Source organism: Panulirus ornatus, chromosome 29 (assembly GCF_036320965.1).
Source record: "Panulirus ornatus isolate Po-2019 chromosome 29, ASM3632096v1, whole genome shotgun sequence".
NCBI lineage: Eukaryota > Metazoa > Arthropoda > Malacostraca > Decapoda > Palinuridae > Panulirus > Panulirus ornatus.
Genome location: NC_092252.1, coordinates 9,114,151 through 9,125,484, shown reverse-complemented (window position 1 = coordinate 9,125,484; position 11,334 = coordinate 9,114,151). Strand labels below are relative to the sequence as shown.

Here is an 11,334-nt window from a genome sequence, read left to right as displayed (position 1 = left end):
AACTCCTAGTGTACGACTCCTAGTGTAGGATTACCACACCCCCGTGGAGTGCAGTGCAAACCCCTTAGTACAAGATTACTTCACTGGGGTGCATTACCAACCCCGGATGTACAGTGATGTGGCCTTAGGATACAACGATAACCCATGGAGTATGGTGACGATTCTGAAATGTCACGAAATAATCTAATGTACGACTGTTTGACCTGTCTAGAGGGTATAACAACCACGGATGTCTGTACGCTTGACCCCTGGTGTCTGTACGCTTGAACCCTGGTGTCTGTACGCTTGAACCCTGGTGTCTGTACGCTTGAACCCTGGTGTCTGTACGCTTGACCCTTGATATCTGTACGCTTGACCCTTGATATCTGTACGTTTGTTCCCAGGTGGGTGTCTGTTATCTTGACCTCTGTTATCGGTGACCCCTGCAACAGGATGAGTGAAAGCTTTAGAGTACACAGACTGGAGCTCCTGAGTTTATGTCAGATAGCTACATGGATATGAAATTAATGCAGCTTATTGAGGAATACCAAAGGGAAGTATTAGATCCTGTTGGGGGTAATGGAGGCGCCGTAGGCAAGTCCAAGAAAGGCGGCATTACTGGGCCAGATGTACCCTGAGGTCTTGACCTGGTGGGTATGTACAGCTTCCTCTCTCTCTCTCTCTCTCTCTCTCTCTCTCTCTCTCTCTCTCTCTCTCTCTCTCTCTCTCTCTCTCTCTCTCTCACCCCATGAGGGCGTTACCATCGTGTTCAGCTCTGTGTCCTCGCCTCCTCCTCCTCCTCCTCCTCCTCTTTAAAGTATCAAGTACTGCGACAACCGCGACGGTTGTTTACCTAAACCTTCGTCGCTTGCGTGTTTTCGAAGGCTTGGTCACTGCACGTCCAGTGACTTCGAAGGCTCGGTCTTTGTACGTCCAGTGACTTCGAAGGCTCGGTCTTTGTACGTCCAGTGACTTCGAAGGCTTAGTTATTACACGTCCAGAGACTCTCCTTACTACTGTACACTAGAACACCCGGTCATCCATATTTTGTGCTCCCAAATACAGGGTAGTGGGTGCTGAACAGCATTGTTTCAAAAAACAAAAATCTTGTCGCTTCTTCTTCAGTGAAGACTCGCTGATTTGTGTTTTATGTACACTGCCGTGCACTCAAACCTCCACGATCGTCGTCTCCGTACACCAGTGTACACTCAGAGGCGTCTTGGTCAGTGTGACTCAACGTGGGGCTGTACATTCAGACACTGTGATCAGGGGTTCCCTCACAGTGCGGTTCACTGGAGCACAACAGGCGCTACATGCTCTCACTGGCGACGTGGAAAGGTAAACGCCGTTTGGTGTAGGCTGCCTCCCTCCCTCCACGTTGCTCCCTCAAGATGAACAGGTCACTTCTGCTTTTTGTAACAGTCGGAATGCCTTGATTATAGCCAGTATGTCCTAATGAGAGTCACACAGTATGCCTTAATTACGCCAGCTCGTAAAATTAATTTTGCTCCTCGGCGATTTTTTTGATGAGGGTCTGACGTTTGCTCTTGGCGCAGTAATTTAACATTTAGTGGTCGGAGTTGGAGTGCGTAAAAGCTTGGGATCGCCCTGTTACTTGTTGTACACTCAGCCTCCCTCCCTGGCCACGATATCGCCCGTGGCTGGGGTGCTGGTAGTTACGGGGAATGGGTTATGGTTCAGGGGTAGATGTTCTGTGAGGGAGAGTAGATGTACGGCCAGGGTGGGAGGACGTTCTCGGTCTGGGGAAGAGGACGCATGGGCACGGGGAAGGAGGGGGGGGGGGGGTTACGCTCTTGATCAGGGGGATAAAGTGCTCCGGGAGGAGGAGTCGGTGCGCAGTTCTCAGTAGCAGTTGCATGGGTGGGGGTGGTGACTTGAATAGGTGGTGTAGGTTATTGAGAGGACGAACAGATGCATTGTCGTGAGAATACGCTCTTGATCAGGGGCATAAAGTGCCTCGGGAGGAGGAGTCGGTGCGCAGTTCTCAGTAGCAGTTGCATGGGTGGGGGAGGTGACTTGAATAGGTGGTGTAGGTTGTTGAGAGGGCGAACAGATGCATTGTCGTGAGAAGTAGTTGTTTGACCTGGAGGAATGCAGGTGAGAGTAACTGATCAGTTGAAGGAAAGACGGTATTTCTGTAGTGGTAGTTATGGACAGGATTGTAAGAGAGGTGATTAGGTTTACGGAGATAAGTTGTTTCATCAAGAGGAGTAGGGTCTTGGGTAGTTCAGTACAGGTGGTTGATGCCTTGTTCCGAGGAAGTAAGTGTTGGTACAGGGAGAATACATGCTTGGCTCGTGGGAGGCCTGTCACAGAGTGTGGCATAGGGCTGGTCACACAGTGGCTCTGTAAGGGTTGGGTGGTGGGCGCCTGAAGACGGGAGTTTGATGTCTGGGTAGGGAGAGTGGATGTTTGGTTAAGGAAGTGGTTACCTGGTTAGGAGGAGAGGGTGTTTGTTTAAGGGAGTGGTTGATTGGTTGGGAGGGGTGGGTGTATGGTTAAGGGAAGTGGTTACATTGGTTAGGGAGTTTAATTGCTTGGTTAGGGGATGTGGGTGGTTTTTTTAAGAGTGTGTATGGATGGTTAGGAGCGTGGATGGTTAGTTAGGGGAAGTGGATTGTTAGGTAGTGGGAGTGAATGCTTGGCTCTGGATTTACTGAGTTCATTACGAGGTGGATGGTTGATTAGGATGAGAAGGACCTTAATAGAGGCACTCGTAACGCAGTCGCTGGACCGAGTATCTTTTCAGGGGAAGTAGAATCTTGGGGGTAGTGACGTTAAAAGTAGTAGCTGCAGGAAGCACGATATGATGGTAGGGAGTCGTTAAAAGACTGGTGGAAGAGCAGAGGGAAGGAATGATTGATTAAGGGGGAGGTGGGAAAGACCGATAGAGACAACTGTTGTAGTAAGGGGGACGTCTCTAGACGAGTCTTACTGGTTTCTAGTGACTAGATGAGTCGAGACAAGGTGGAGACGGGACAGTTCAAAGGGCTGGGGATGGCAGGGGAGACGTGGGTGTGTGTGTGTGTGTGTGTGTGTGTGGTGGGGGAAGGGAAAGAGTGGGAGGGGAGGAGTCAGTAGTTGGGGATGTAAGTGTCTGGTGGTTGGCGTCAGTGTGGCACTTACCCCTCCCATCCATCCCTCCCCCCCCGGCCCACCCATGCCACACCGCAGCCTCCCTTCCCACCCACCCCATGACACCTGGCACCCGTCCTCCCAGCGCCTCCTTTAGACCTCGTCTTCAGTCAGCCTAACTGCTCCTACAGGATAGTTCATGTCGTCATTATCTTCCGTAACTGCCGGCGGCAATACCACGATTCTTTGATTTGCCAGAGTTATAGACAGTTAGCAGCGATGGAAAATGGGGAACCGCAAAATGGTAGAGAAAATGGAGGAGGGTTGGTTACCGAGGCAGGAGGTTGGAACACAGCGACGGCAGGTCCCTCACATCACCCACCCTCCCCGCCAGTTTCCTCCCTCGATTCCTATTCCCGAGGGGAACCGGGCATTTCCCGACGGGCGGCGGCCATCTGTAAGGAACGGACGCTTCCTCAGGCAGCTGATGCTACTGCTGTTCCTGCTGCTCCTGCTGTAGCCGCTGCTTGTTGTTGCTGCTGCTCCTGCTTCCGCTTGCCACTACAGCTGCGTCTGGTACTAGCACTGTTGCTGCGACTATTACTACTACTATTGATGCTGGTGCTGCTATTACTGCTGCTATTAGTATTTGTGTTGCTTCTGCTCACGAGTGACACTGAAACGACAATTGCTACCACTACTACTACTACTACTACTACTACTACTACTACTACTACTACTACTACTGCCACCACCACCACCACCACCACCACCACCACTACGGTTGCTGTTTTCTATTCTTCCTGGTATATTTTTGCTGCATAGTGTATTATTATACAATTACATTGACCTCTTGTGTTAGTGTGTGTGTGTGTGTGTGTGTGTGTGTGTGTGTGTGTGTATGTGTGTGTGTGTGTGTGTGTGTGTGTGTGTGTGTGTGTGTCCAGCGTCAACTGGAGCCCTTATTTATTTCCTGTGCTTCTGAAAGCCACCACGGCCTCTTGCCTTACGACTTCCTTACTTGTCGCTCCCTACCGTGAGTGGGAGGTGGGGAAGGCTAGGGGTCTGGGCGTGAGGCATGACCACAGGCGCATCCTCGTACGGGATCATCTGGTAAGGTGACGGTGATTGCAGGAAGGAAACCGTCGGTAAGGAAGTTAGGAAAGCGGAAATGTTATGCTGAGGAAAGTGTGTCACTGAAGGGCGGGCTGATGGGGTGGGTTGGGTCGGGTCCGGGTCCGGGTAAGGTAGGGCGGATAGGGTGGGCGGGTGGGTGGGTCGGGTCCGGGTAGGGTAGGGCGGGATGGAGGGAGGTTGGCTAGTTAGGTCAGGATAGGGTAGGGTAGGGGAAAGGTAGGGTAGGGTAGGGTGGTTAGTGGGATTGTCTCACTACTGTGTAGGTAGCGGAGGTGATCGTCAGCTTGGATTTTTCCATCTCGATTTACCTTTCGATATATATATATATATATATATATATATATATATATATATATATATATATATATATATATTTATATTTCATTATACTTTGTCGCTGTCTCCTGCGTTAGCGAGGTAGTGTGTGTGTGTGTGTGTGTTGTGTGTGTGTGTGTGTGTGTGTGTGTGTGTGTGTGTGTGTGTGCTTAGATTTTACAAAACATGGTGTGGAAATTGATAAGAAAAAGAAGAAATCAGGTGGAGAGATACATGAGTGTAATCTGGGAAACTCGAGACTGAAGGTATTAATTATGTGAAGCAATTTCTCTCCTTCCCTGAGCTGGGTCTATTTCGGTCCCGAGGTTGGCAACCCTGGACGGACATCATAGCAACGGTGAGGAGTTTGACCGCACTGAAGGGTTGAACGCACTGAGGAGCTGAACGCATTGAGGGGTTGAACGCATCGAGGGGTTAAAAGCATTGAGGAGCTGAACGCATCGAGGGGTTAAACGCATTTGAGGAGCTGAACGCATCGAGGGGTTAAACGCATTGAGGAGCTGAACGCATCGAGGGGTTGAACGCATCGAGGAGTAAACGCATCGGGAGTTCAACGCATCGAGAAGTTGAACGCATCGAGAGCCTAAACGCACTGGGAGTTGAACGCATTTCTGTTTCATCATCATCATACCATCCTCCTATGTTGTCTTGAGTTCAAGGCTTCTCATGCAGGGCTACAGGTTCTGTCGTAGGTGAGAGGGGGGGATGTGTGTGTGTGTGTGTGTGTGTGTGTGTGTGTGTGTGTGTGGTGGGGTTAGGGGACTGGGTTTAGGTTTTATGGTATGGTTTAGAGCGAAGGGGTTTGAAAGGTGTAAACCCGTGCACGAATGCGCGCCTTTGCTCTCATACATACGGATGAGAGAGATAGAGATAGATAGAGAGATAGAGAGAGAGAGAGAGAGAGAGAGAGAGAGAGAGAGAGAGAGAGAGAGAGAGAGAGAGAGAGAATTTGATGTATAGACAATTACAGGAAAGATAGCTGAAATTATACAATCATTTCACACGTTTATCTGCGCATGACTGGCAGTCAATATTAAAACGGATGAAACCCAACACTGAGACATGGTTGTGCAACATGAGATTCCAATATAACAAAGGGGGGGGTAAGAGGCCCGCCCCCCCACGACATCGTCTGAGCCCTGACGTAAACAACCAACCGTTGCCATGGTGACGAGCCGGGGGTGAGTGACGCCACACGAGGGGAAGGGGGGTGGGGGTGTAGATGACGGGAAGGAGGAGGAGGAGGATGAACCAGGAGGAGAGACTCTTCCCCCTGGCCGTGATATGCAGAGACCCGAGGGGAAACATGGTCAGTCCATCTTGAACTTTTCAAAGCCACGTGATGGCCACCTTGAGGGAATAGGTGTATAGGTTGCCACGCACACGCGAGTAAGGGCCCCCCCCCCCCCCCCACCAGTGTAAAACTCTCTCCTAACACAGTACAAATAGGTAATTACATGTTACACAAACGTACGCATAAACAGACACGCACATGCGTCCAGAGACGTTGTATACACACACACACACACACACACACACACACCACACACACCACACACACACAAACATGCACACGGTTCTCGATGCATACATTGTACTCGCGCGCCCGCACACGCACACACACACACACACACACACACACACACACACACACACACACACACACGTACATATACACAGTAGTATGGATGATTCATGTCTGTGCACAGAGGGGGCGCTACTGTTGACACTTAACATTCTCACGGCCTCAGACACTTCATTACCTTAATGGATTCGCTAACAGCTCCGTCGTGCTCACAAGGCTCCTTCGTCAGCCCTGCTGCTGCTGCGGCGGGGGGCAGGGCATGGCAGGGCCTTGATAGCATCGTCTTTCGCTTCCCGTAATCATAACCTCGTCAGTACGTGTCACATTCGGTGGGATATCAGTGTAATTCGAATTCTCAAGCTTTCCGTCCGCGAAATGCCATCTCTTGTTCAGCGTGGCGTCACGCCCTTCCCAAAAAAAGAAAATTTGCACACGGCAACGGACTATTGAGTCCTCTCAAGGTGTTCTTCGCTACAGAGAAAGGCGTCAGGAACGTAAAGTTACTGATACGGTGATGGTGAGGTGCGCTTGGCTTGCTGTGAGACCCTTATGATGACGCACAACCCCAGGCGACACTGATTTCGATGTGGGGGATGGATGGTGAGGGCGAGAGGCAGTGGTGACGGAGGGTCGTGGGTGAGGATGGTGGACCTGACCTCAGTTGCGGCTCTGTGTGTGAATTTAAGTGGGTGAGGATGATAGGAGGGACGCGCCTCCGTTCCCTTCGTTCAGCCTACAGCAGGAGAGAGAGAGAGAGAGAGAGAGAGAGAGAGAGAGAGAGAGAGAGAGAGAGAGAGAGAGAGAGAGAGAGAGTTGCAAGCCAGCTGGTGTGAGAGGAGGAGGAGGCGGAGGAAGATGATTTCATTTCAGCCTTTCTTGAGGAAGATGAAATATTCCTTAGTCCGGTTAAAGGTAGTAAGAAAAGATAACTTGCTGAGGAAACTGAGGATACTCATTTCGTCGGACTGAGGAAAGAAGGAAGGGTTCTCAGTTCACAGGCTGAGGAGGAGGAGGAGGAGGTGGAGGAGAACCCACAGACCTGCAGGAGAGAGAGAGAGAGAGAGAGAGAGAGAGAGAGAGAGAGAGAGAGAGAGAGAGAGAGAGAGAGAGAGAGAGAGCAGGGTGGCTTCCCATCCTCGGAATCCCCTGTGTTCTGGGCTCCTCCCACTTAATTCACGTGTTTCAACTTCTGATTAATCAATAGCATTTTGCACAAATTCCTCTCGCTGTATCTATCATTTTTTAACCTTTTCTACAATCCTTCTCACCTTTTATTATTTATGCGTTCAGTAACTTTTTATCGTAATGCATATTTTTTGTCTGTTTTAAGTTTAGTTTCTACTATTTGAAACTGTACTTTCAGATTTCTCCATTTTCCTTGCATTTTTTTTCCATTTTCTTTTTAAGTTTTCTCTCGACGGTAACTAATTTACTTTTATTACATTTATTGATCGTAATTCCTTTCGTGGAATCCTCCTCTTGTTCCCAATTATCCGCGCATATTCTCTTTTATGTCCGGGAGAATGGGCACGCAATACCTGCATCCTGTTCAGTGTTTGAATGTTATCCTTGGATTAAACTGCCCACGTCCTTAGAATAAACTACCCACGTCCGTAGAGTAAACTGTCCACGTCCGTAGATCAAACTGCCTACGTCCGTAGAGTAAACAGGCCACGTCCGTAGATTGAACTGCCCACGTCCGTAGATTCAACTGCCTACGTCCGTAGAGTAAACAGGCCACGTCCGTAGATTGAACTGCCCACGTCCGTAAAGTGCCCACGTCCATAGAGTAAACTGCCCACGTTCATAGATTAGACTGCCCACGTCTGTAGATTAAACTGCCCACTTCCGTAGAGAGTAACTTGTTTTACTCATCCCCCCTTTGCAGTCGCCAGTGTCTCCCTCCTGCTTGACGCACGCTAGAAACTTATTGCTCAATAATGAATGAACCGTTCGGAAATGTGATGGATCAGGTAACGAACCTTGCTCACGGTCGATGAATCATTAGGTTCTGGTTCAGGTACACGGTGTGTTTGTTCTGTGTGATCATCATATGTTTGTGTAATCATTTGTACAGTCCTGGCAGAGATTTTCACACTCGTGGGTGGGGAGGAGTGGCGGGGGCACATCTCTTTTGAAATGTTTACACCCTCAAGTAACCTTTCAAAACCATGTAAACTGCTGGCATTCACAGTTTCCTTGTTTAGTCGCCATTAGAGTTAAAAATGGTATTTGGTTGTGTCCTTTCAAGCAGCCTCCTCGCCCCAGCCTCTGTGGGTGCTCTAATCCGGCATCTCGCGAGGAACTGCTGAGACTTCCAGCTTCGTCCAGCTGATTTAAGAAGAAAAATCTCGAACGCTGGAGTTGGGTCACCCATCTCCCTCACTCTGGATAGAGAGGTGTTTACTCCATCCATCTCTCTCTCTCTCTCTCTCTCTCTTTCTCGTCCACGGTAGAGAGGTGTTCAGCCCTCGACCTCATTGTATCCCGAGCCTTTCCCCAGTTAAAACTACATCCCACGGGTCTGTCAGGTGTGGGATTCGAACCCACGCACTCACACGAGTACCAGAACTTAAGTCTGGCGCCTTAGACCGCTCGGCCAACCTGACCTCTGTTAGGTCAGCTTGATGTGTGTGTATGCGTATACACACACACACACACACACACACACATATATATATATATATATATATATATATATATATATATCGCACACTTAGGTGCTTGCGATAATAAGAAAAAATAATGGGCAATATAGGTCTCGGTTTTGGCTACTGGAATGGTTTTGGAAGCCATTCCCATGCATTATTATCAGGAATATGTAACCCCAGACCCGTTCTTAGGTGTGAGGGCATGGACGATGAAATGGACTTGAGGAATCACTGAAATGAAGCTGCCGTGGATTAAACCTGAGTACCTCTTAGGACTAGGTGGCTCCGTTTAGGTAAGAGGCCTTCATAGACCATGTGTCAATGGTGGTTGGAAGGGGGAATGGGGCATAGACCATGTGTCAGTGGTGGTTGGAAGGGGGAATGGGGTGCTCTGAAGGCTTTGATGGGTTTTGAGATTGGTCATAGACGAGGCTGGAAAAAAAATGTTTTATTGATACTTGATATAGTTTTGAAAAAAAAGGGAGGGGTGGGGTTATCATAACCATCATGTTATTTCGAGCATTACTGTATATATGTTATAAACCACTAGATATTTTGCGCTACGGAAACATACATATATATATATATATATATATATATATATATATATATATATATATATATATATATATATATATACAGAGAGAGAGAGAGAGAGAGAGAGAGAGAGAGAGAGAGAGAGAGAGAGAGAGAGAGAGAGAGAGTAGCACATGAGAGGTGCATATGTGTAGGTGGGTATGTGAGGAGGGAGAGGCTTTGGTAGGGAGGAGAGCGTCGGTGATTGGTGTGTGTGTGTGTGTGTGTGTGTGTGTGTGTGTGTGTGGTGAGTCCAGCTTTATATTGTGCCCTGGCGCGGAAACTTGCCGCAACTTTTAGGAATTGTTCTGCTATGTTGTTTATTTGGCGTGTCTGGCAGTTTATTCCTGGCTCTGTTTTTCATACCCACAGCCCGCCACCGTGTGATGTTGACGTACCGACCTGCCAGCCAGCTGGTTAACACCCGCCTTACTGATACCTATAGTTGACACACACGTACCTTGTTGACACCCTTTATATCAACATCTATCATGATGACGTCTGTCCTATTGACACAAGACTTGTTGACACCTGCCTTAGTGACACCAGTCTTATTGGTACCCATTTTATTGACAGCTGTCTTGTTGACACCCGCCTTATTGATAGCTGCATTCTTGCAACCTACCTTATTGGAATCTGCTTAATTGACAGCCACCGTATTGACACCTTCTTTATCGATACCTTTTCTTGACATTCGCATAGTTGACATCCACCCTTCAAGTCCACTTAACTGATGCCCCATCCATGATATTGACGCTACTGAAACCAGTCTAGTTAGAAGCCTGCCCACCGCACAGTGATCCACACCGCCCCACAAGACAACCTCTCGGCTCAAGACACCCCACGCCCACCCGCGCCAGCCCTCACTAGAGCCTCCAACCCAGGCTGGCGAGTGATGGTGGACCCAGGCACTACCCTCGGGCTCTTGGCCCTCTCTCCCTGGGACGCCTGTCTTACCTCCCGTCTCGAATTACGTCACTTCCATCATGCCCTGGTGACCCCGCGTGGCCACACTAAGCCTCGACTTGACGACCACCGCCAACAGAGGCCGACATACCGGATAATACGGACACTTTCGTAGCAGTTTCTGTGTTGGAAGAGTCTTTCGCATTATTCCTGGAGAGAGATGTGTTAGGTGTGGGTTACTGTGGGCCATTATAGACAGCGTATCCGTCCATGTTGTGAGACAGGGTGGCCTGGTACGTCTCGTGGGATGAGCGTTCGTGGCCGCGTCATGTTTGGGATCTTCCTTCCGAGTCCCTGGGATGATCTTACATTATCCCTGGGTCCTGAGGGTCGTGGCGGCCGCTAAGGGCTCTTCAGCGTCATCTGAGCCCCCCGTCCCCCAGGCCTGTAATGAAGTACTAACCTTAGCGCCGCTGATGTCACGGGCTCTGCTCTGCCACGCTCGGCCAACACGTGATCTAGGTGGGGGTGTCAGTCCTCCAGTATCGTATCATGTTATGATGTAGTCAGTCATGACTTAATATGTCTCTTCGTATGTTTTTAGCCACAAGCGAAGCACAGCTTGTATTATTGTTATCATTATTATTGTTATTATTATTATTATTATTATTATTATTATGTGTGTAATTACGTATTCGCACTATACGGGTCTCATTTCTTGAGCAGTGTTTTGTGCGCGACGCTGTCTGTAATCACAGTAATTTATGGAGGTAAATCCTGTCCTTTTTTTTTTTGTTGCCTTGCGCGACCATGAGGAGGAGGCTCTTCGGAGCCCGATTGACGCAAGATCCTGGATAATGGTAAGGCTGTATGTAGCAAGACACCCCGGATGACGGTGAGGCTCTCGCAAGACCCCGGATACTGCATGGCCTTAGCGGAGCCCAGGTGATGCAAGACCCCGGATCATACCCCGGATACTTCCCACCACAGGATCGTCTACTAGGGGTTATTACCATCCGCGAGAGACCGCTGGGTCAACGACTTCGTGGAGAACACGACACCCCTGCC

General features: G+C 49.2%; 1 non-coding gene across 1 annotated transcript; it reads right to left on the bottom strand.

Annotated features, from left to right (window-relative positions):
- Positions 1–8,658: 8,658 nt before the first annotated feature.
- On the bottom strand, positions 8,659–8,742 carry TRNAL-UAA (transfer RNA leucine (anticodon UAA)). Its single transcript has one exon. It is a non-coding gene; the product is annotated as a tRNA-Leu (tRNA).
- Between the last annotated feature and the right edge of the window lie 2,592 nt (positions 8,743–11,334).